The 27,631-nt window shown below is 32.8% G+C and overlaps 1 protein-coding gene across 2 annotated transcripts in view; it reads right to left on the minus strand.

Moving 5' to 3' along the window:
- osp (myosin phosphatase Rho interacting protein outspread) overlaps positions 1 to 27,631 on the minus strand; it is a 554,907-nt gene that overhangs the window by 162,488 nt on the left and 364,788 nt on the right. The window contains exon 1 of one of the 2 annotated variants that reach the window (XR_011949803.1): positions 21,649 to 27,382. The exons of the other annotated variant lie outside the window; for it this stretch is intronic. The gene's annotated coding sequence lies outside the window, so the exon portion shown is untranslated. Of the gene's footprint in view, positions 1 to 21,648; positions 27,383 to 27,631 lie in introns of those variants that run through there. 2 annotated transcript variants of the gene reach the window in all.

The following is a 27,631-nucleotide window of genomic DNA, read 5'->3' on the forward strand; positions in this document are numbered from 1 at the left end:
TTTACTGTACTATTTTTAGTGGTAGCCTTAACAAAGGACTCGTTACGCATCTGTTCCAGATAAGCTGCTAGGTCTTCGATGCGTTGTAGTTTACTCATATTCACATCTTTTGCAATTCTGTATAATAATATTGTGCAGTACCTGCCAGCTTCTAAAATGGCATCGATATCAGCGGCTTTATTATAAAATATATCGATCTTCTCTCTCAAATCAGGTCTAGAAGATCGATAATTTTAGATCGAAGTTATTAGTCATTTTAAAACCGAGCATATAATTTCACTATCTTGTGCACTCAGAATCCGATGTTATCGAAGTTATCCGACAAGGTAGCAAACGCAGTAGAATTTATGTTCAATGCTAAATATATGGATGTTTACGCTTCGGCCGCTTGCATATAACTGAGTTTTGGCTCCTCCCTTTATCGATGAAATGACCTTAAACGTTGCAGCTATATCTGTTGAGTTATACTGAAATATTCAATAAACACACCGCATACTAGAAAGTCCCAATATGTTTTTGAGCAGATATACAGAATTCCTTTCACTAGCTTCTTCTATCTTCAAAATATACATACACACATCTCGGTAGGTATATTTCGTGAGCATATACCTATCGACACGTCTACTTATGATATCAGGTTCATTTAAAAACCATTTGAAAGGAAAATTCAAAGGCTATAAAGTCGTATTAAATTTAATCTTTTAAATCCCTTATTTTTTAAAAGATAAAAAGTTAAAGGGCCCCGGTTACATGGTTCTCGTAATAAAATTTAATTTTTAAACGTTTTTATCTCAGTTATTTTTTATCCTACAAAAATATAAAAAAAGGAAAATCTTTGTTAAAAAAAACTGTTCAAATTTTGTTCTCTATAATTTTTTAAGTATATTGAGTATATATGGAGTTATTCTCAAAAGAACATAAAATTTATGAAAATTTGAAAAATTCTGATTTTTTAAATCAAATTTTTTTTCAAAAATATGCATTCTAAACCGGTCAAAATTTTTGAGGTCATTACTTATGCTAAAATAAAGAAAGGCTTATAGGGATTACTACAAATTTTAATTTTTGTGGAAATGGCGTATGTTTTATTTTACACTTTTTCCGAAAATTTCGAAAGAGTCCTCTTATTTTCATCATAATTTGTTTAATTTTGATGCTAACAACTTCTTCTAGAGCTCATTTTATAGGTATTTTTGAGTAATTTGAAAATTGTTCAATAAGTACTCACCGAAAAAAAAAAATACATTTAATTACCTATAACTCACTTTGAATTAATATTGAAAGGTTTTTCAAGCAAGGAATTTATTCAATTTTTTATTAGCTTCAATTTTGGTAATGACAACTTTTTCTATAAAAACTTTAAAACATGCATTTTTTTCACGAAAAATCAAAAAATCCTTGATCTTCAATAGCTCAAAAAGTATTGATTTATTTTTATAACTTTATAAGATAATTTTGTTTAGATTTGGTCCCTCTATCGATTCCTGGGGTTATTTTTAAATTTTATTTAAAAATAAAATAATTTCCACCCCCAGGGTAAAAGCGCAAGTTGACACATGTCACTTTTGTTTCTTAAGGTATCCTCTAACTACTCACCAATTTTCATGAAAATCGATTTAGGTTCAACGAAATCGGAGAGAAAACCTTCAGTGACTACTATAAACGAGAACACTAAAATAGTTTTTACTTACTTTTTTATTATCAAGACTTACATGGAAAATAAACATTGAGTGTGTTGTAACAAATTTTTCAATAAAACTGAAAACATATAAACAAAATTTCCGAAAAAATTTAAAATAGGTATATGGCATTGATCATGCGATATGTATAGAATATTCTAAGGAATGAAAAATTTGAATCATATTCATGGTGTTGTATTTGAAATAAGAATAGTGCAGCAATCAACAGGGTCTGCATAGCCATGATAATTTCCAACCTTCGATAGAAGATGGAACTTATAGAAGAAGAAGACATGACACACTCTGTATGAATTTTTTTTTGCAAAAACTGCGCCACAAAAATTCCAATCGAGTTTATGAACATTTTTTTACACATGCCCCCATATATTTATCATCGAATTTATTCCATTTGGTTGTTCAGATAGTTTTACTTTGTATTTTATTTAAGTATAAGACTCAATGTCTGATACGATTTGACAATTATACGAAAGTTTCTATCGCAAACACAATTATACCAGCAATTACGCCAATGAAATAGATCACAAAAGTAGATCGTAGGGTTCCTAATTGTAGTTTTGAGTACTTCAAAGCTTGTTTGTGTTGTGCTAAAATCATGGCTTTTTCGTAATTTTTTTCGTTGATTCGTAATAAAAGTCTAATGAACCCAGCTTCTTTAAGCAAAAGTATATATTTGTTAAATTTCTCGAATAGAGGATGCCCTTTAAGAAAAAGGAAGCCGAAATGAATTGGAACTGCATACGGGTCTCTGATAATATATACAAGTGGCCTTCCCTTTGAATCTAAATATTTAGCTGGTATCAAGAATTGTATTGCCCTAACCAAACGTTGTGTGACCATATTTTTATTAAAAGCTGTTCTATCTACACATGTAGTGAAGTTAAAACAATCTGCAATGCGTCCAGTTGCCGCTAGAGATAAATCGAATGGATTTTGTGACAATTTAAATAATTGAATAAACGGTTTTCCTGCTAAACCAATTTTCAAATTTGAGTTTAAAATATCCTCTCTGGATGTAATTAATTGGGTCGATAAGTCTGTTTTCATTATATCGAACATTTTGCTTCTATAAATAGTGGTAAATAAGAGGCTGAATAAAACATATAGTGTTAATAAATATTTTAGTGTAGCAGTTCTTGCCTTTAACCCACCAATGCTTCCTAAAAGATGTCCTAAAATTATTTCAAATACAGAGATGTTATTCTTATAATGAAGCATTACATAGATAATTTTAAAAAGCAAGTAAAATAATAAAATCATTACGGAAAAACATATCCAAATTCTGTTATCAAATTCTCGATAAAAAATTTGCCATTCATTGTTAATAATAATTCTAGGTATTACATAAGCTACTACATCTTCTGTCAGAGGAATGGTTTTATCAAACTGGGATGTTTCATTGGCATAAGGCATAAGTGAAAAATCATACATATTTTTTTCAAAATCGGGTTCGATTGCAAAAGGGTTAAGTGGATGTTGGGATTTTACATAATTAATTTTCACATGTAAATATGACGCAATCATATTGATAATTTTTACGTAAATGCCTTCTGTAGTACTTAAAATAAAAGGAATAAAAGGTGCCCATGTCGCATCTAATTTGGAAAAATTCAAACTTCTGTTTTGAAAAAAATCTTTCGTATTCCTCATTTGTAAACATAAATCTCCTGTGAGGAAACACCTATCGGACGAACATGTATATAAATCTGTTTTATTAAGTATTATTAAAATCTTAAGCAAGAAATATTTGTTAAAAATGCCTATATGAGTTGTATTAATTTCGTTCATGATAAATATAAATTTAGCTCTACTGTTTAGAACCATTTTATCAAAAAGTTTTGGTACAATTTCAGCTATATTGCCCGATATTATATACAGGGCAGGTTGTAAATAAAGAAACTGTTTAATCGGGTAGTGGGTGGTTATATAAACAGCGGGATAACTCACTGTAATATTTGTATTTACCAAATAGATAATATCAGTTGGTGATACTGAAGATTTTACAATATTATTAATACAAATTTCAATATCATTATTATAATACATAATTGAAGAAGAATATGCATATATTTTATCTAAAAATACATATACCATAATCACATTACAGGATTGCAACCTGCTCTTCATCGTTTTACTGTAAAACAGTAAATGTAGCTTAGTATTGAATATTATTCAAAACTCTCCAAAGTTATACTTAAAAAGAAATTACAGAAAAAATACTAAATAATTGATATAATAATTTTAATCAGTTTAAAAAGCTGCAATATAATAAATTATTTGTTATCCTCTGAACTGAAACAAAAATATCTTTGGACACGAATATAATATAATAATCATTTATATTTCAATTTTGTCAGTTAATGATGAATTATAGAGGACCCACATAATTCTTACATATAAATTGAACACATTGAAAAAACATCGTTATTAGGGGAAGCTCAGAAATGGACATTTAAATAACGTAGATCAGCAATTCAGTCAGCCCAAAATGTTACCTAATGATATGACAGTTATAATTTAATATTCATTATAAAGATTACTTATATAAGTATACGTTGTGAAAATTTTTTAAGAAAATATTTTTTTATTGATAATTACATGGCACGACAGCGTAGGTCCCTGAGATGGGAACAATTCTATTACATTATAGTCCAGTCATAAGAGATTTGACCCCTAAAAATCATACGAACAAGCTGAATTTTACCGAGAATATCAACTTTGGGGCCCCAAAAAAGATGCAAAAAAGAAAACCCCCTCGAAGGAGGGTAAAAACGCAAAAATAATATCTTTTAATCAAGGTGTCCTATCGACAAAAATCAAAATGAGTGTTAAAGGTGAACAGTGCAGCTTTTCTGTATGCATTTTTTGTATTTTGCCACAAATTAGGTCAGTTTCTATACAGCTGTTCAATAAATAAACTATGTACGATTTTTGCCATTTTTTACGATTCTTGTAAGATTAATAAAATTGTCCTTAAATTGAAAAAAAAACTTTTTAGTGTAGTTATAAAAAGAGCAGTTTTAAAAGTTTTAGATCGTTTGTAATTTGAAAGTTTAAATTCTCTCATATTTGTTGCTAAAACTCAAAACTAAAATTTCATGCAATAGGTTTTGAAGATTAGGTTATACAAACGGAAAATACAAAAATTGCATACGAAAGCTGCACTTTTTATCTTTAAAACGCATCTTGATTTTTGTCGAAAGAACACTCGGCTCAAAAGATATTGAATTTTTACCGTCGATCTGATACAAATTTTATTGAGCATTGATTTTGCGCGCGTAACTGACCTTCAAAATCGCCGTTCGCTTTAATCGTTGTTTCTGAGAGAACGGTTCATTCTACATAAAAAATGATAATTAACGTTTTTATTTAACATTATCTTGGCTAGATATTTTATTTGAAACATTTTTTTCTATGGTTTACAGATTCTTGGTAAATTGATTTTTTTTCGTTTTCCCCCTCTATGCGGGGGATTTTAGGGGAAAGCCCACGGGTAAAAGTGGTAAACTTTTTTGCATCTTTTTTAGCGTTCTAAAATTGACATTTTCCTCAAAATTAAACTTATTCGTATGGTTTTTAGAGGATCGGTGGCATTTTCGTCTCTGACGACTGGAAACTTTGCAATGTTTCGTAGTTATACTACAATAAATAAAGAAAAATTACATTAAATATTAGTACAATTAATAGTTGTCAAAATCTAAACGAAATTTCTTCGTCAAAATTTTCTGATAAAGCCTGGTTTCATCGAGGAAAGAAGTACTGTCTACTTGTGTAAAATTACGATTACTTTGGAAGCTATAATGGCAACCGCCATAGAATAGCCGTAACAAATTGGAAGTATATTGCTCAGAATAAAGATCGATTGAAAGAGTTGTGAGAGGCAGATGTCCAAAAATGGACGAGAGAAGGCTGAGAAAAATTACAACCGTTTGTTTTTGTGTGTTTGTTTAAATACACTTCTCTACAAGAAATTAACGCACCACTTTGAAATATTTTATTAGCGTTAATAAAAATTTCTATTGTAATGTTATATTTTGCAAGCTCCTTGTATATGCTATTCGTACACTCTATATTTATTGACTGTGTTTTATCGCTATAGTTTTTTTTTGCAACAAAACAAAAAGAAGCAAAAAATGTACTAATTCAATAAATATACTAATTTCCAAGTGTTCACGAATTTTATTCGACTACTGTTTAATTGTTGATTATTGTTAATTGTGTTTATTATGGAGCGTCAATCACGTAATTTAACTCGAGATGAATGTGCCCAAGCAGTGATACTGTCGGAAGAAAGTTGGAGTTACCGAAGAATTGGTCGTCGGTTTAATGTGTCCAACACATTCGTCTCACAGGTGTTAGAAAGATTCCTCGAAACAGGGGATCATACTCCCAGACCAGGGCGAGGACGAAACCGGGTAACTACCACTCTTCAAGATCGATTTTTAAGAATGTCTGCTCTTCGACAACGTTTTGTAACACATCAAAGTCTACAAATTCAGCTACGAGATGTGCATGCTATACAGATTAGTACTGAAACTGTTCGCCAGCGACTTAGGGAATACAACTTAACACCTAGGATTGCCGCCCGAGGTCCTCTATTAACTGCAGAGCATCGAAGGGGGAGACTACATTTTGCCAGAGAACACGTTAATTGGTTAGAGGCTGACTGGGAACGAGTGCTATTTACTGATGAATCTCGATTTTGTTTGTACAATAACGACAGACGTGTTCGTGTGTTGCGACGACCCAACGAACGATATGCTAAGTGTAACTTCTCACACACCACATTTTTTGGTGGAGGATCCGTTATGGGGTGGGGTGGTATTTCTTTGACCGCACGTACGGACCTAGTGGTCATACAAAATAGAACTGTTAAAGCTGAAAGGTACATATTGGAGATCCTGGAGCAACATGTAGTACCATTCGCTCCTTATAATGGTGAAAATTTCTTACTAATGCAAGATAATGCCAGACCTCACGCTGCACAGATCGTCAAAAATTATCTAGAAGAGGTAGAAATTAACACTATGGAATGGCCAGCACATAGTCCGGATTTAAATCTGATTGAAAATCTCTGGGATATCCTTGGTAGGCGATTAAGAGCGACACTGATCCAACCAAACAACTTACAGGAAGTGGGAGAGAGGCTGATCGAGATTTGGAGAGAACTAGACCAAAATGAAATAAGGCAATTAATTTTAAGTATGGGCCAACGATGTGAGGCTGTTATACGTAGTAGAGGTGGAAACACTAATTATTAAGACTTTTTTCATATTTTAGTTTACTTTTCTTATCGTTATTTTTTTAGAATTTTTCGTTTTATTTTTTTTTTCTCCTGTACTTCAACATTTTCTGATGATTAGACAAATTGTTATAATTACTAATAAAATGTAGAATAAATCTGGTGAAGTTTTATTTTTTATTCTTTGCCTGTTTACAAATAAAATTGATTTATTAAAGTGGTGCGTTAATTTCTTGGAGAAGTGTATTTTGTATCGTATTGAATAGTTAATAAATTGAGAAACATTTTACGTTCTTTCAAAAATTATATTTTTATGTTTGTAAGGAGCAAACGCATACTTTGATGTCGAAGGGTATGAACCAGTAGCGGAGTTGCTGAATGTGTCGACACAGATCCTTTTTTATGTTTTTTTATTAAATATAGAGACCATCGTATATGTGGAACGCAACAGCCAGAACACTAAAACCTCATGTTTATTCATACAGTGGGTAAATTTTACAACGATTTTGGTATATACTGGCAGAATTAATCCAAAAACTTAAAGTGGACAATAATCTGTATATAAATATGTATATTTGAAAATATTGAAGCTGTTTAATACCAAAATACGATACTGATAACACGAATCAATACACCTCGCTCCAATGAATTGGAACACCCGAATGTCATTCTAAGGAATGTGCAGGTCTCTCAGACTGGGTTAATCAAATTGCTTGCTTGATAATATATTTAAAAAAAAATTTAAAAAATGTAAGCAACACATTTTATTTACAAAAACAATGCGGTTACTATACGATTACACAAGCCAAATTCAGTATACACAATTAATTCATGTGGAATATTGAGTTACATAATATATCAAATATCACATTCTGAACATTCTATTCGTATTCTTCAATATGCACATCTTCTTTTTTTGTTTTGATTTTGTACAGGTAAGTGACTGCGACTGTCATATCGCGATACACTATTATCCGATACACTATTTTATGTTACACTGGTATTGCTGGCTTTTTTGCTTATCTTGGACTGTATATTTGAAAAAATAGGTTTGCAGTATATGCCTTCTACATTTAAAATAGAAAAAAGTATCATTAATAATGGAGTTGGTATAATTGCTGATAGAGAAATGGAAGATAACGTAGTAGAAGTTGATGTTCTGTTTATGTATGCTTATCGAATCGGTCAAGGTGATAACGAAAGAAAAGATATGATCAATTAGGAGACATATTGAGTTATATTCCATGACAGAAAAAAGTCATAATAGGACGTGATGTAAATACACATGTGGGCCTATCCAAGAGAGGATATGAAGCAATACATAGAGGACTAGGCTTTGGAACTAGAATTTAAGCTGGCGTTGATAGCTGGCTATCATGGCTCCTTCAAGCCATCCTGCAAGGAAAAATATTTGGAAAACAAGGTCCAGGAAGAAGAACATCTTGGTTAAAGAACCTCAGAATCTGGTTCAATACAACATCTGTGCAGCTTTTCCGCGATACTGCAGATAAGATAAAGATTGCCATGGTGATCTCCAACATTCGTAACGGAAAGGCACATCAAGCAGAAGAAGTTGATAGCTGGAATTAGCAAGAGCATTAGATATAGCAATGATTTATAGAAAACCAGCCTACACCAAGAAATATTTAACGTACCACTCAAACCATAAAATAAACATCAAAAAGGGAATTTTGAAATCATTATATGATAGAGCCCAAAACATCTACTCTAATGAAAAGAATTTTAGAGAGAAAAGGTTTTAACAAAAAAATATTACCCGTGGTCACATATAACAAATAATTTCACAAGATTGAAGCAAGGAAACGACAAAACACCATAAGCAATCCAGAAACGCCCACAATTAGAAATGCATTACAACAACATTCAAAATAACCAATACACTGAGATTTATTGTATCCAAAACTAAAACTAACAACACGAAAAAAAGATCAAATAACTGCATCTATTAAATACCCCGTGAATACAACAATTTTTATGTAGGAGAAACCGCAAGACCACTAAAACCCCATCAGCAAAATACAGCAAGCTCTGGTTGACAATACTAAAAGAAGAAGTCAGCAAGAAGAACATACCACGATTAACGGATTAACAGAAAGCCAGAGACACATCATCTACAAGTATACATAATAAACACATCACTTAAAATTACACATAATAAGAACACACGATACATAAACATGTAATACATAAGCAGATAATACATTAACACATAACGCATAAACACACAAAACAATCAGAATTTGATATCATCATAAGGTTAAAAGCATCACAGTTCTGCTACTAAAACTGTCAACTAAAAGCATGGCTATATGCCTCCAAGATCGATGCCAAGTAAGTCAACCATCAATTTTTTGGAAAACAAAACCACCAAACAACTACGTCTGTCACCAAACAACTGTCTAAAATAATATTTTTTGAAAACGATTTCCGGAGTGGAAATCGAAATGTCAAATAGCAATTATAAAATATAATTTTCATTACAGTCAGTTATGGCTTAATCCCATATAATCATAATAAGTAACTTATAACATAACTCAACTTATTAAATACAACAATAGACAAAATTATTCGCAAATAGATTATTTTATGCCAAGAAAATAGGATATACGTAAATGTAAGGTAATAATCAGTGAAACTGTGACAGCAGACACTGCTTGTGCTGGACTGCAACTAAAAAGCGAAACTAATCCAAAATATTGGAGACGACTTGGAAAAACTTCAAGTTTGCGAATAAAGAGGCCTGGTGGTGATCAAACAAAGTTTAAGAAAAAATAAGAGAGAGAGAATAAGATTATATAAACAATGGCAAGAAAATAGCAAGTGTCGGGCACAGATCTTCAAAACTATAAACTCGCCAAAAAAAGAAGCGAAAATAGCAGTAGCAAAAGCTACAGCACAAAGGTATAAACATAATGTACATAAGTTGTTACCAGGGTGGGCGAAGCAAAGATATATAAAATAGCCAAATATAGAGCGAAGAAAGCAAAAGATTTTAATCAGATTAATATATCCGAGATAAAAAAAAGATTTTAAAACGCGATGGAAAAAGTATTTTGACAATTTATTATATTATTGACATTTGGGCGAATTTGGGCGAAAACCAGTTCAGATAAAAGAAACAGTAACAGCAGTGGTCACAAAAATAACAAACGAGGAAGTTGTTTAGGTACTTTAAAAAATAAATAAAGGTAAAGGAGTTAGACTATATGATATTCCTGGAGACATCTTTAGGAGAGACAGGAACAAGTTGGCTAACAGGTTTATTTAATACAATTATGGAAGTGGAACAAATGCCAGACGACTGAAAAAGCAGAATATTAGTACATGTTTACAAAACAAGGGAGGTTTAAAACAATGCACAAACTTGAGAGCTATAAAACGACTTAATCAACCATGGAAATATGGGAGAGAGTAATTAGTAACAGACGGATTTATGAAGACACGCAGTGAAGCAAGCAGCTAAATTAAAGTGGAAATGGGCTGGACACAACGAGCGTCTCGAAGATGGAAGATGGAACAAAGAAGTCGGAAGCTGGCGACCGTACGGAGCAAAGAGACCAAGAGGAAGATCTCAAATGCGCTGGAGCGATGATATCAAAAGAGTCGCAGGACCAATGTGAATGGTGGAAAAGGGAAGAGGCTTTTATTCGACAATTCGAACAGAAAAAAAAATGATTTAAAACAAATGTGAAGAAACTTAAATAACCGTTAATCAGTAGGCAGATCAACAAGAGATGCAACTTTCATTATAAGGCAGTTAATGGAAAATACAGGAATTCAGGAACAAAGGCTCATATGGTAGTCACTGATCTTGAGAAAGCATATGATATTCCTCGAGAGATTCTGTGATGGGCGCTCAATGAGGAAGTAGTCCCGGTGAGTATGTCAAGTTTGTGAGAGATATGTTTGAGGGAGTAATAAATAGTCTTTGGACAGGTGTAGGATAAATTTTATGTGAAAGTAGGATTGCACAAAGGCTCAGTGCTTAGTCCTTATTTATTCTCATAGTGTTGGATCAGATAACATTGAGACTACAGGCTAACATTCTAACATTCCCTGGTGCTTAATTTATGCCAGTGATATAGTGTTAGTAGAGAACACAGAAAAGGATTTAGAACAAAATCTGAAACAGTGAAAACAAGCTCCTAAATAAAAAGGTTTGATACAGAGAGAGAGAGAGAGAGAGAGAGAGAGAGAGAGAGAGAGAGAGAGAGAGAGAGATAGAGAGAGAGAGAGAGAGAGAGAGAGAGAGAGAGAGAGAGAGAGAGAGAGAAAGGCAAGCCACTAAGAGCTCTGATAATGAAAGAAGTTATACTCTACATTTAAGTCTGAATGTAGGTGGGAACGGTCCAATAAAATTTTAGATGCACAAATGAATACTTTGGCGAGTTTAATAACCAACATATAGTTCTATACTAAACACTATCATGCTAAAAATGATAAATATAAAATACACGTAAAACGTCGTTTGAAATGTCTTTAAGCTCAGACTTGAACATCCTTTAACGTTTTGTAACTTGGCGAGTACCATAGCTTTGGTGTAGTTTCGATTGTATTTTTTGTAGAGATAATCCACAACTCCTGTGTTTTTAAGAGTGATAAGTTTAGTATTAAATATATCATACAAATGATGTCCTTTCTTAAAGAAGATATTTAAATGGAAAGTGTAGTCAAAATTGTCGGTGACGTATAACAAAGATCGTCCATAGGGATCCAGATACATTGTAGGTAATATTGACTGCAAAGGCTTCAATAATTTCAGCATCACAATATCCTTTTGAAAGGCAATACGATTAATACATTCAGTTGTAGTAAAACAATTGACTATCAGGCCCTTTTGAAATAAAGCGGTATCCAGAGGATCTTGTGAATGTTTTGTTGCATCTATAGAGGGTTGACCAGGCATACCAAATTTAAATGAATATTTTAAAACATCGTTCTTAGAAGTTATAAGCTGTGTAGATTTATCATTTGTCATTATATCTACCATTTTACTTTTGTATGCAGTAGTAAATAATAAACCAAAAATTGTGTAATTTAGTATTAACAATTTAATCGCCATACTGCTAGTTCTTATATGACCAACTCCCTCTAATAGACCTCTTACGATGATATCGAGGATTGGCACTGTATTGGTACCAGTAGAAAATATTTTAAAAATTACACAAAGTATAAGAATCAATCCAAAAAAGCATCCCCAAACATCAAAATGGAACTCCCTATAAAATATTTTCCAATTATTATTAATGTTTATAATAGGAGAGATGAGAACCGCTCTATCATCCGTAATACCACAGATATTATCAAATAACGGAGAAGGATACAAATAGGGGTTAACAAATATATCATAAGACGCATTAAAAAATTCTGGGTCAACACTTACGGTGTCGGCGCCATTTTGGGACATTGTGTACTTTATTTTTAATTTTATGTTTGAAACAATCATATTTATTAACTCGACGTGGATACCTTCTTCTGGATTAATAACGAAAGGTGGATAAAAGGCCCATAATGCTTGTACTGCGGGTAAGCTCTGAAACTTAATATCTTTAAAAAATTTGATGGATGTTAGAATGACATTTTTCTTGATGCAACTTCTAAATGAACACTGAAATACTTCATACATATGTGCATCTTCATCTTTAACGATAATATAAACCTTTTGTATGAAATAATTATCTAAAGTTTGTATATGATCTTGATTAAATGCGGTGCATATGATTATAAATAATCCTCTACTATTAAGTACCGACAATTCACTTAGTAGAAGTAAAATTTTGGCTATATTTCCCGAAATTATGTACACACTCGGACTAGTTTTACACAACATTGTCATTTCCTTTTGCGAATTGTAATAAATTGATGGAAAACTCACTGTAATATCTGTATTAATTATATAAATAAGATTGTTGTCCAATGCAGTTGAAGTTAATATACGCTTAATCGAGATTTCTACTTCTGTATTAACAATGTTTGACTTAAATATAGACAAATTAGCACAAACAGTTTTAAGAGACATAAGCCATACTAGGCATATATGTTGCAGCAAACAATTCATGTTTTATATTTATATATCAAGTAAAACTTGATTGCTTCTACTAAATAACATCATAAATCATCTACTAAATATAAATCAAAGTAAAATTGTTATCATATATTTTGATCTTTACATTTAGAAAATGAATATTTATAATGGCCGTTTAAAAGAAAAGTTAAGTAATAACCAAAAATAAATAAAACGTTATAAGCAAATCTTAGCTAAATAATTACCTCATTATCTGAAAAATTATCATTAGCCCAATCTGGTTATGCAAAAATCATCGATTTCACGGCAAAATTTTTCGCATGTATCTGAAGCTTTTAAGACATAGGTGGGGGTTACTAGATGACGAATAAATGAAAGAGTACTCGTATTTTTACCTTGCGTTTTTTTAAAACAATCATTTATGGTCACAATTTGATTTTTTGTCTATAAGTTTTTTCCCTTATATTTTACATAAACAATATTTATATCATTTTTTTATATCAAGAATATCATCAGCAAACAGAAAAACACTGTACAGAACAATTCCATCGAGAACTCACATTCAAAAAGCACTTACGACGCCACAGTGCAAAAAGCCAATATGGCTAAAGCCATGTTGGCCATCCATCAGAGGACTCACAGGTAGAAAAAGCAAATTAAGGACAAAAACCAAAATAAGAATAATAAACAGTATCATCCTTCCGATACTTACATACGCATCTCTCGCATGGGGACACACCTGCAACACTACAAAGAGGAGGATTCAAGCAGTTCACAATAGCTGCTTAAGAGAAGCTGTTAACATCCCAATATATGTAGCAGAATGCTTCATATTCAGGGAACTACAACAGGTCAGGGTGACTGAAATAATGAAGGATAGAACTAGGATTAAATTCGCAGAACTGGAAAACCACCCTAGTCCCATACTGCAAGAGATCATTAAATATGAGGCTTTCCACCGTTGGAAACACAAAAGGCCTAAGCAACAAATAGCAGAATAAATAAAGGAACCAAATAAAAGCGAAGTCAAACAAAATAAAAAGTAGTGAGAGGAAACATAATAAATACGGGAGAGAAAGTCAAACAAGAAAACAAACAAACAAAATCACCAGAGAGAAAAACGAAAACCCCACAGAGAACCAACAGAGCATAGTTCGTAGCCCTAAAAATTCGATAAACACTGCAAATTGCCGAACTATGTAGGTCCCAAGGGGATAGGACCAAAAGAACACCAATATAACCTTCACATAGACATCCAACAAAAAAAATTAACAAAAAATATAAAAACGAAATTTTAAAAAACTAACAAAAACCTGGCGAAAGCCAACCAAAAACAAATTAAATAAAAAACAAAAAACTCGGGCAAGTAGGGCCCAAACACTTGAGAACCAAGTCTCCGAACTAGACGTAGTCTGGAGCGGAGACTTGAGCCAAAAGCAAGCAATTTTAGATTCGCGGACAAGTCACTAGAAGATTACAGGAACAAAGTGCGTCACGCTGTCTTGAACTTGAATCGGTTTGGGAACCATGTTGGAGTTCTATTACGTAGGACTCCCACATGAAGAGCATTTGGCTGATAGTTGTGCCCCTATCGCGCATCAGAGTGCTATAGGGTGAAAGGGATGGTCTGGAGCATTGGAGCGCGGTGTAGAGACTCATGTCTTTAACTCGAGTTAATATACCTCGCTCTAATGAATTGTTACACCCGAACGTAATTCTTAGAGGTGAACATGTCTCACAGGCTGGGTTTAATTAAATTGCTTGCTTGCTTAAACCACTTATTGTAAAGTTCCTGAAAGCAGTACGAGAATCCGAAATAAGACGTGGTTCTTCTTCTTCTCGTGCCACTCCTAGCGGAGATTGGAAATCATCATGGCCACTGCGACTTTGTTAGCAGCGCGCCTAAAAAGTTCAATCGAACTACACCCGAACCATTCACGTAGATTACGAAGCCACGATATTTTTCTTCGTGGTGAAGACGTGGTGGGAGACGGTTAAACAGGACTTGTGTCTATGATAACCAAAAACAGGAACTTACGAAAAATTGAAATAACGCGGGTCAATACCGCATATGGATAAAAGCAGAGACAACTCTCTCTGTATAATACTGCAATGCTACCACAGTCAATCAACTTTAATAATACTAGAATAAGATATTGTTAAGATTCAATTGTAAAGAACATAGAGGTGGTAGTTTCGTATTTCCTATGAGTATAGTACTCACTCTATGTCTGATATGATTTGAAAATTATACGAAACTTTCTATCGAGAACACAATTATACTAGCAGTTATACCAACTAAATAGATAAAGAAAGTAGATCGTAGTGTTCCTAATTGCAGATTCGAGTACTTCAAAACTTTTTTGTTTTGTGCCAATATTATAGCCTTTTCGTATTTTTTATCGTGGGCTCTGCATACATGTCTGATAAAGCCAGCTTCTGTAAGTAAAAGTATATTCTTGTTAAATTTTTCGAATATAGGATGTCCTTTACGAAAAAGGATACCGAAATGGAAAGGAACCACATGCGGGTCTTTGATCATATCTATAAGCGGTCTTCCTTTTGAATCCAAATAAAATGTTGGTATCAAGGATCGCACTGCTTTGATCAAACGTTTTGTTACAATGTCTTTATTGAAAGCTACTCTATCTACGCATGCTCGAAAACTAAAACAATTTATAACGCGGTCATTTGCTGTTAGAGATGAATCAAATACATTTTGTGACATCTTAAATAGTTGAACAAACGATTCACCAGGCATACCAAGTTTCAAATTAGACTTTAAAATATCTTCTTTCGATTTAATTAATTGGATCGATAAATCTGTCTTCATGATATCAAACATTTTACTTCTATAAATAGTGGTAAATAAGAGACTAAAAAATATAAACAGAGTTAACAAAAGTTTATGTGAAGCAGTTCTAGCGTTAACTCCACCAATGCTTCCCAAAAGGACTCCTAAAATAATTTCAAATACAGAGAAATTGCTTTTATAAGGAAACGTTAGATTGATGAGTTGTAGAACCACGTACAAAAATAAAACCGTCACAGAAAAGCATATCCAAATTTTGTTATCAAATTCTCGATAAAAAATTTGCCATTCATTGTTAACAATAATTCTGGGTATTACATAAACTGATACATCTTTTGTAAATGTAATGGTCTTATCAAACTGGGATGTTTGGTTCATGAAAGGCATAGAAGAAAAATCATACATATTTCGTTTAAACTCGGGTTCCGCAGCATAAGGGTTAACTGGATGTTGCGTTGCTACATAATTAATATTCAAATGTAAATATGATGCAACCATATTTATAACTTCTACGTGAATGCCTTCTGTAGGACTTACAACAAAAGGAGCAAAAGGTCCCCATGTCACGTCTAATTTGGAAAGATTCAAACTTCTTTTTTCGAAAAAATCTTTCGTATTTCGCATCTGTAAACATAATTCCCCGGTGGGGAAACATGTCTGGGATGAACATTTATATAACTGAACGCCTGTCTTTTTAAGAATTATTATAATCTTAAGAAAGAAGTATTTATTAAAAATGCCTACGTGAGTTTTATTAATTTCGTTCATGATGAATATAAATTTAGCTCTACTGTTTAAAATCATTTTATCAAAAAGACTTTTTACAACTTCTGATATATTTCCTGATATAATATACAGGGTAGGTTCTAAATAAAGAAATTGTCTAATCGGCTGTTGGGTGTTTATATAAACAGCGGGATAACTAACTGAAATATTTGTATTTATCAAATAAATAATATCAGTTGGTAGTATTGTAGATGTAACAATATTATTAATACAAATTTCAATATCATTATTATAACGCTTTGAAAGAATAAATACAGAATCTGCATACATTTTATAGAATAATATATAAACCATTATCATAATGAATTGCAAACTGTTCTTCATCGCTTCGCGGTAAACAAGTAAATGTAACTGAATTCCCAATAGTTATGATTCAGAACTGTCCTAGGTTATACTCAAAAATAAATAGACAAAAAAACATTAAATAATTGACAAAATAATCGTTATAATTTTAAAAAGATCTAATCTAATGAAATATTTTGTATTATCCTTGAAACGCAAACAAAAAGATATTTGGACGAGAACATTAATATAATCATATATATTTTAGGACGGTGAATAATGTAAAGTAGTGGAATATAAAATACACAAGTAGTTCAAAAGTTGTGTTTTTTAGCTAGTTACCGAATACTTCTTGATTTAATCTGAACTAAATTCTACGAGTTATTGTAAATGTTTATAAGCTTACAAAGTGCTATTTATTATTAAATCATTTTGTGTACATAAATATAATTTTTTTTTGTAGGATATTACTATACGTCTTTACAATAAAATAAGCCCCGGATTATTGAGATACATTCAGTCGAATTATCTGAACCGGCCTAAGAAATTGGGTTATTTTTCAAAAAATCTTATATACAAATTAAATTTCGCAAAAACTATTCAATCGATCTGGTCCATCTTTTGTATACAATTTAAATACGATACGACCCTTAAGCTCAGGTACATTTAAACAAATTTTAATAAATAATAAAAAAGCTATTAACAATATTCAAAAACAGTGATTTTGTTGTTCATTTTGCAATAACTTATTTAAAAATAATCAGTTTACATCCAGTGGACTTTTTCGGATTCACGTTTATTTGTATTTTCTGATGAACTTCAACAGTATAATAACTATAATATATTGAACAATGTGATGGAAGTTTAATTTTCAAAAATTCGCTTTTATGTGAAATGTAAACTGCACAACCTGTGGCACCATAACCTTTTTTTGGAACCATCGGTCACTTAATATGAATTTAAGTTAAATAGATTTTATTTGTGGAGATTCTGTGAACTTTGGAATAATTACTTTTGGTGTATTTAATATTACCTAAAAATCAGCTTTATATATTGGTAATCTTTTTTCTCTACCACAGAATACTCGTTATTTTCTAAGTGGGAGCTCACAACGAGGCGCCGATCCTCGCTCCGACCATAGGATCGTACCTATTATCGATCGCCACGTAAAATAAATGCATTATTTTAAATGCGAGCGTTCACTATCAGTACTATGCTCTAGGCTAGGATACGATGCGATGGTCTCCGGTATGAACGTACCCTAAGAAAGCATAAGCAAGTGGTGGAGAATTATTTATGCACCAATATTTATTTGAGAGGTTTTCAATAGATAACTCATACAGTTGTTTAAGTAGATTATTATTATTTATTCTTAGCTTCAGGATAAGTTTAATTGCCATAATTTCTCGACGATTTTAGACTTCGTGGTGCCCAAGCATATTCTTAGACATTTGAAGTGAATGCAGTCTGCAGTAATAAATGTATTTTACTGGCGGCACCATACAGAATTCAACCATAGTGTACAATAGATCGCACGTAGGTTCTGTAAAACATCAGTGAAACTTTAGGGTCTTTAGCAGTGTCGTAAGAGTCTTTAGTCTGATGAACTTTAGCAGTGAATTTTTCTAAGGGCACTTCAAGTTGATAGGGAGATACTAAAAATAATCGGATCTAGTCGACAATTCCAATGTTTTTGTTTGGAAGGCGAGGCCGCCTTTCCATGAACAGATTTGCTATAGGCAAACTCTTGGCCCAGCGTTTATTATCTAATTGAATAAGAGTATTAAGTAGCTAAGGTCCATTTAAGTTTTGTCTTGCTTTTCAAGCTAATTTTCCGTTAACGATAAATTTTTCAAGTAATACTGAATACTATTATCTTATGTGTACCTGTTTACCAAAGTTTTTAACCCTGCTGTAGCTTTGTTTAATCTAGTTTTATCATGTAGTTCACGTGTTTCCTGCATGTTTTTTCCAGCATTCGCTTTTCTACAATTTTTTACAGCCATTAGATAATTCATGTTTACTAACTTTGTTTATATTGACTACGATTCTCGTATTGTTTTAGTGCAATTCTTGTACGTCTTCATCAATATCGCTAATACTGTTCAGAGGTATTTTTATGTCCACTTTTAATGATAAGCTCCTTTTCATTCATGAGAGAATCTCGAACCATAGCAAAAAAGTTTCAATAGATTTTCCGAATTCCGTTTAGGTCTAAAAAGGTATAACCGATCTTACTATTCCGTCTAGTCTAGACTGACAAATGTTCAATTAGTCTCAAGAATATTATCCGAAACGACAACGGCACGATCACAACACGACTCCGATTCCTTGTGGTTGTGTTTTACACGAAACCAACGAAAAAGACCAGGCCATGGCGCGTAATAATCATGTGACCAACCTAGTCCGTCAGTCGGTAGGATGTTTCATTCAAAAAGTGTTGTTTTGTTTGTTGTAGAGAAGAGTTAGTATGTTTGTCGAGTTCAATGGGCAAAACTTTCTTCAACAGTTTTTTGTATACGTAAAGTTTGAGTATAATTCATTCATCATCATCACGAAGCGCTACAAACCTGGGTGGGTCTTGGCTCACTGTACAACTTTTTTTAAATTTGTTCGGTCTCAAATGGAATGTTCATTTTCCGGAGATCTGCTTGGATGTTATCTCTCCATCGCATTCTGGGACGTCCGAGTGGTCTTTTGCCTGTGGGAATCTCCTCCCATACCAGTTTTACAAGTCTCTTGTTATGCAGTCTGTGCACGTGGCCTGCCCATCTTAGTCGCTTTTAATTCGATATTGGTTCTGATCTTATACTGATTTGTGGTGATGTCATGGTGAGGTCCGAAAAGTATTTTTCGTTAAAAGCGTCTGAGCTTTTCTTCGTTTGCTTTGGTCATGGTCCACGTTTCGCATCCGTATGTTATTACAGGTCTGACGATGGATTTATAGATTTTTATCTTTGAACTTGTAAGATTTTTTGATTTTATGAGCTAATCCAGTGCGAATAGACAGCGGTTTGCAGATTGGATTCTGTCTTTTATTTCTTCAGTAACATCGTTGTCAGCTGTGATTACGGTCCCCAGATACTTAAAACGTTGTACTCTTTCGAAATTGAAGGTGTTGACCGTCACATTTTGTCCTATTCTGTCTCTTCGTGTCGTTTTATTTATACACATATATTTCGTCTTCTCTTCATTAATCTTCAGCCCTATTTCACTTGTTGCTCCTTCCACCTTGTTGAAGATGTCTTTCGTGGATAGGATGGAGTTTCCAACGAGATCTATGTCATCTGCATATGCGTGTAATAGCTTGGGACCTTGAACCGATAGCAATTCTGTTTTTATTTCGGCCGACCTCAGTATAATTCATTGCTAAAAGAATTATCTATTTGTTTATTTTTTTGCTTACAAATCTATGGGTTATAATATGTGTAATAAATATATTAACTAATAAATTGAATAATCTTTATTGTGTATGTCCAATATAAAAAAAATTACATGTAAAAATGAGAAGTACAGCTAAACATACTTATTTTAATATCTACCACAAGATAACAAATATTTTTAAGACTGACAATAAAAAATATTTGACTATAGCAAATTTCTTCGTTTTTGCATTTGCCACATTCTATAATTATATATTTATATACTCTAAAAATTATGATCTGTCTTGCTGTATTTAACTAACCTGCTTTATATTTGACTAATATACTTAATGTTTAGGTAGTAAATGTTTGATAAAAGGTACACCCAAATTATAAATTTTTAACTATGTTTAACATACCTGAGAAGCTAAAAGCAAAGCAAAATCAGTTAATATACTGTAGTATAACATATTGTACTATAATATTACAGTACTGAACTTTTTGTGAATTTTGATCAATGTCAAATTTACTACTTGGCCGATTACAATATTTAAAAAATACATTGTTTACATTTATTGTGAGGTCGTTTAATTTCATTATTTGGTAATTACTATTTAAATGGTAATTACAATTAGCTTCAGAACAATATCATTATTTGGTTATATTATTCCAGTGATAATTAGTTATCTCTGTTAAACAAAAACTATACAGAATTATTAAAAATAAAAAAAATCAATAAAAAATTACAATCATAAAATGTCAATACTAAATTAATAACTCTAACACTAATTAATAACTAGTAAATAATTATTAACTCCATTATGCCTTAAGACCACAATTATAAATAACTGTGATAATATGTGACACTAATTTGAATTCAACACTAAAATTATGTCTTCACACTATCCACATCCAAATCCGAAAGGTAGAAACATATTTTTAATAATTTTATTTACAATTGTCTGTTGTGTGTATGTGAACTCTTATACACTTATATTATGACAAATCTATAAGAATTATACTGGATAGTCAGGTGGCATTAAAGATACTGGAATCGAATCGAATTGATTCCAAGCTAGTTTGAAAGTATCTTCAGAATCTGATTCGGATCGGAAAAAGTAACAAAAATAAGTTTACTCTGGGTGCATAAATGAACTGGTATTGAAGGAAACAAAGAAGCAGACATACTTGCCAGGAGATGAGCAAAAGAAACATTCATAGGCCCAGAATCTTTCGTTGGTATAGCAAACAGCACGGTCGAAAGAACGATATAGGTGAATGAATCTAAGTTCTATAAGAGACATTCACTCATAATTGTTTATTTATATAGGTGCTGGTTTAGTTTTAATATGAAAATAAGTTATATGTAAATTTATCAATTAATATAAATACTATGTGTGTATGTAATCAAATTACGGTACCTGTGATGCTGTGATGGATACTTCTTCTTCTTCCTCAGTGCACTGGGCGATTCGGGAACAAAATCTCACAAGGTCACGTTGTCAGGTTAAAATACTGGAGTGTTTAGCGCGACGATTTATACAGGACTATATCTAAACTAAGATTGAAGTATATGCGTGTCGTCCCGTCGCTTGCTCCCTTAAGAGTAGGGGGGCTGTACAGGTCCGTATTAATTTACGATGACAGAGCATACACACACGTTAAGTAAATAATTAAAAATATAAAAATAAAATAATAAAATTATTACTTAAAAACTGAGAATATGTGGAGGGACGTAACATTCCCACCCACCAAAATGCATATTTGCATTTTTAGTCAATATAAGGCAAAGGGCATAGCTTAACCAAAGGTCGCCTAAGTTCACCTTTCGCGGTTTTTACGATAGCTACGCGAGCAATATCATCTTGACCAAAAATTAAAGTTTTAATTCGACCCATTTGCCATTGTAAGGGAGGCTTGGTCTCATTACGTATTAGTACGAGTGTACCTATATTAGGATTACCCTCATTTTTATGCCACTTCGAGCGTTGATGAAGAGTATGTAAATATTCTCTGCTCCATCTTTGCCAAAAGTCTGCATGTAATCGTTGCAGCAATTGCCAACGACTTAGTCTATTTAAATTAACATCACTGTAATCCCGATCGGGGATTATCTTTAAAGGCTCTAGTGTAAGAAAATGACCAGGTGTTAACACTGAAAAATCATTTGGATCATTACTGACAGGACATAAGGGACGACTATTTAAGACAGCCTCTATTTGTATTAGTAATGTGTTGAATTCTTCATAGGTTAAAACCTGTTCGCCTATGACTCTAGACACATGTGTTTTTACGCTTTTTATACCCGCTTCAAACAATCCACCAAAATGGGAAGCTGCCGGAGGATTTAAATGCCATGTAATGACGTCGTTTTTGTCAAAATGTGACTTAATGTCTTCTAAATAGGATTTTGCTCCTACAAAATTTGTTCCGCAATCAGAATAGACAACAGAGCAACGTCCTCGGCGTGCTATAAAACGTCTGAATGAGGCTAAAAATGCCTCGGTACTAAGTTCGGATACCAATTCTAAGTGCAAAGCCTTAGTGGCAAAGCATACAAATAGGCAAATATAGGCTTTCGTTCGCTTAGCATTTTTAAGCTTATTGGCTCGTATCAGAAAAGGACCGCCAAAGTCGACGCCAACGCAAGAAAATGGTTTGGCCTTGGATATCCGTAGGTCGGGAAGAGCCCCCATAGGTGGCTGATAATTTTGAGGTTTTAGTCTCCAACAGGAAAGACATTTTGAAAGAACACTACGAATAACACGTTTGGATGAAATTATCCAAAAGTTTTGTGACAAGGCGAAGTGCGTACCTTGAATGCCTGCATGTAGATGTACAATATGGATTTCCGAAATGAGTAATTTAATAAAATTACCTTTGGAAGGTAAAAGAAGAGGAAATCGCTTGTCATACGCTAATTCTGACTGGCTACGTCTTCCGCCCACTCTTAGGAGATCATGTGAATCAAAAAAGGGATTTAATTTTTTCAAATATTTGAATTTTATAGAATTACTTTTAATCTGTTCTATTTCCTCCTTCAAATATCTTTGTTGCACTAATCTAATTAGTTGATTAGTGGCGTTACTTTGTTCCTGAATAGAAAGCTTTCCAACTGTTCGTTGATTGGCTGATTTTAGGTTACCAACAAATCTAAGAACATAGGAAAAGATACGTTTTAATTTTGAAAAGGAAGAAAATCGATTACAGAGATTATCGACAAATTCATCAGATGGAAAAGACAAAAGACAACTTTTCTGTTTCAATTCTAAGTTATGTTCGATAGAATCGGTCAAGGAGAATGACCAGTTATCTTCAGTAGTGCGAAGAAATTCCGGACCCACCCACCAAGCAGGAGTATTTAAGAAATCCTCGGGGAAAAGTCCACGGGACCCGTGATCTGCACTATTTAATGAAGAAGGAATATATCGCCAGTGTTTTGAAGCTATCCTGTCTTGAATAAAGGAAATTCTGTTACTGACGAAGGTTTTCCATTTATATGGCTGTGAATTAATCCAATGAAGAACAACAGTCGAATCTGACCATGCGTAAATTCTACTAAACTGTATAGTGAGAGTCTGCAGTATATAAGATAATAATTTACTAAGAATTACTGCTGCATTGAGCTCGAGACGAGGAATAGTTTGTACCCTGGTAGGAGATACCTTTGTTCGGGCTAAAAGAAAATAAGTTTTGATGACTCCTGTATCATAACACACACGAAGGTATGTAACAGCAGAAGATCCACGTAAAGAAGCGTCGCAAAAGCCATGAAGCTCACAGGAAATAATTGCATTTAAAGAAATATGACGAGGTATAGTAAACTTAGACAGTATAGGCAGTTCAATTTTAAATTGTTCCCACCTTGAAGTAATTTCCAAAGGTGGAGTTGCATCCCAATCTAAATTAAGTAGCCAAAGACGTTGAATAATAGTCTTCACTACTAAAGTGACAGGATTAAGAATACCGTAAGGATCGAATATGCGAGCTATTTGGGATAAGAGATTTCGCTTTGTGCAGGAAGCTTGAAGAGGTAAAATTTTGTAAAAGAAATCATCAGATGATGGATTCCATCCAAGTCCTAATACCTTTAACGAAGATTGATCTAAGTCAAATGAAAAAGACTGTTGCAGAATATGATCCAAAGGAATATTAGCGAGAGAGAATAACTGAGGGGCATTACTTGCCCATTTTCGTAACTCAAATCCACCACGTTTCAATAAAGATATTAATTCTTTTATAGCAAGAACACTATTTTCTAAAGAATCCTTTCCTGTCACCACATCGTCTACGTAAGTATCTTTTAGGAGTATAGATGAGGCTACAGGTAAGTCCGGTTCGTCGAGTGCTAGCTGCTGTAGAGTACGAATTGCAAGATATGGTGAGCTAGACACACCGAAAGTAACCCGAGTAAGTTCGTATTCAGCAATAGATTCCTGTTCCGAAAAACGCCAAAGTATTCTTTGAAATCTTTGTTGCTCAGGAGCGATAAGAATCTGAGTAAACATGGATTTAATATCTGCAGTAAAGACATATTTATGAAACCTGAATTTAAGCAATAAATTTACAAGATCATTTTGTAATTTTGGACCTGAATATAACGTATCGTTTAAAGACGGAAAGTTAGGGGGGTGTGCGGAAGCATCAAACACAACGCGCAATGGAGTAGTACTGGACTCCTTGTAAATACAATGGTGTGGTAGATAATAAGCATTATTTATTGCCGTACTTGGCTGAATAGGATTTAAATAATGATTATCTATGAAACTTTTGATAAAGCTTGAATATTGAATCTTAAGTGATTCATTTTTGGCAAATCTGCGCTCTAAAGAACTAAATCTTTGTAAGGCTAAACGTTTTGTGTCGCCAAAAGAAGGTATTTCGTTTTTGAAAGGCAGCTTTACTACAAATCTGCCCTCGGAATTTCTACAAGTGGTTTGAGTATACAGCTTCTCACAGAATGAGTCTTCCGGAGAATAAGATTTAACTTCTGGTACTTCCTCAATGGCCCAGAATTGTTTTAATGTCGCATCTAATTGCTCAGAATCATTAGCAGAAAATGACGTGAAAAAGGAATGAATATTTGTTATATTTGTAGGTGGAATATTTCCCATCAAAACATAACCGAAACTTGTTTCAAGAGCTGAAAGCTGATCATTACGGGTTTTAATAATTCCTCCTGTTAAGATGTAAGGAAAGATATTTGCTCCTAATAGAACATCAATTTTACCTGGAATATTTGCCATTTTATCAGCCAACCTTAAATGTTGAAGATATGGCAAGTTGTCTAAAGAAATTGGAACAGTTGGCATATTTTGACAGATTTTAGGAAGAATTATTGCATCTATCTCGCAATGAAAGTTTATGTCATAAGACGAAGAAATATTCAATTTTACGCCTGATTTGGCTGGGGTGCACATTCTATCAAGACCTTGTATCGATAAAGCCGCATTGAATTTAGGGAGACTTAATTTGTCTGCACATTCTTTACTAATGAAGTTAGCTTGAGACGCACTGTCTAATAAGGCTCTAACTTCCAAGGCTTTACCAAAACGATCGAGAACATAGATTGTAGCTGTAGCTAGCAAGACATTATTTGTCAAAGTATTTGATAAGGCGGAAACAGAAGGCATAGGATCGTTAGATGAACTAGCAACCTCGTTGTGAGAAGAAGAAGAAGAAGAATGATCATTCGCATTGAGATTATCAAAATGAAGAGCAGTATGATGTTTTTTATTACAATGTGTACATCTTTTGGATGAAAGGCATTTGATCGTAACATGAGTTTTAGACAAGCAGTTTATACAACATTTATTCTGTTTAGCAAAGTCAAAACGTTTTTGAGGTGATTCAGCAAGAAATTGATTGCATTTAAATAAAGCATGATCCGAATCACAAAATAGACACTTATTTTTGACAGAACTGGTCAAAAATGTAGAAGTTTGACGAGATGAATACCTTACGTTATTAGAAGTATCGGAATTAGTAGATTTAACATTTTTGCTGACTTGTCTTTTATATGACTCCAATGAAGTGCAACGCTGCAATGCGAACTTATAAACTTCCTCATAGGAAGGTACATTTTTTGAAGCAAAGTGTAATTCGAAAGCCCTAACTGTTTCTACATCCAATTTGTCCATCAGTAAATTCATTAGAATAAAGTCCCATTGAGCGGGAGAAAAAAGTAATTTTTCTAAAGAGGCTAAGTTTTCATTGAAAATATCTAATAATTTTCTAAGTGAAACAGGATCATCAGTTTTAACCACACTGGCATTTTGAATATTTTTCCATAATGCTCTAGATAAGTCTCGTTTACCTTCATAGCGATCAATTAAGGTGTTGTAAGCAATTATATAATTAGAATCTTGCAGCTTAATGCTTTTAATTAAATTGTAAGGTACTCCCTTAAGTGATTGCAGAAGATAACTAAACTTCTCTATATTAGAAAGATCAGAATTATTATGTACAAGAGCATTATATAAGTCTATAAAAGTGGGGAAATCTGTAATCTCGCCCGCAAATATACTTAAATTTAGTTTAGGAAGATTTACGTTACGTTTTGATTTGATTTGTGGATCAGCGGACACATTTTGAGTTCCACTAGAAGTATTGTTTAATAAAGAATTATGTTTAAAATAAAGAGAAGCTATTTTATTAATACTATTGGCAAATTCAAACCTAATTATTTCTTCCGTATCCAAATTTGCGTCTTCCTCGACAGCAATTAAATTAATTAATTCAGTATGCTGATTATTGAAGCTAGTATTGATAGCTTCATAATCTTTTGCAGCAAAGAGAAACCCTGGAATTAATGAACCATCAACCAACACTTCCTCTGCTAGCTTTTCCATTTGTTTAATCTTACAAATGTCAACGTTTCTCAATGCACGCAAACGAACAATTCTATTTGAACTTCTAGAAGACATTATTGTAGATATAGAAAAAGAAATTTATGTAACACAAAGAACCTTTAAAGAATGATCTCAATAAGTTCAATATGTACTCGTATATGTAATATATGTAATACTTTTAAAGTTATGAAACTCAATAAGTATCAGTAAGAATAAATATTTATTATATATGAGTATGTATAATCGAGCAAACAAAAAAAAAACAACACTCCAAGTATTATTTAAACAAAATCAATATATATTTATTTAATTGTAACTAGAAATATACGCATAAAATATTTTTAAAAACCAGTAGTTCAATTAATATTGCGTTTTTTTTAATTTCCTAAGTTATATAAAATAAATATATACTCATATAAACCCCTTGTATTTAAAGAATTCTAAATTGCAGATTGTAACAGAAATTTAACGTGCTTTTGGAAAGTTTCAACGGATGTACTTCGATTTTAACAAAGGGTCAGGTATAGACCCTGGTTGGGATTATCGCATCTGT

The sequence above is a fragment of the Diabrotica undecimpunctata genome, chromosome 1 (assembly GCF_040954645.1).
Source record: "Diabrotica undecimpunctata isolate CICGRU chromosome 1, icDiaUnde3, whole genome shotgun sequence".
NCBI lineage: Eukaryota > Metazoa > Arthropoda > Insecta > Coleoptera > Chrysomelidae > Diabrotica > Diabrotica undecimpunctata.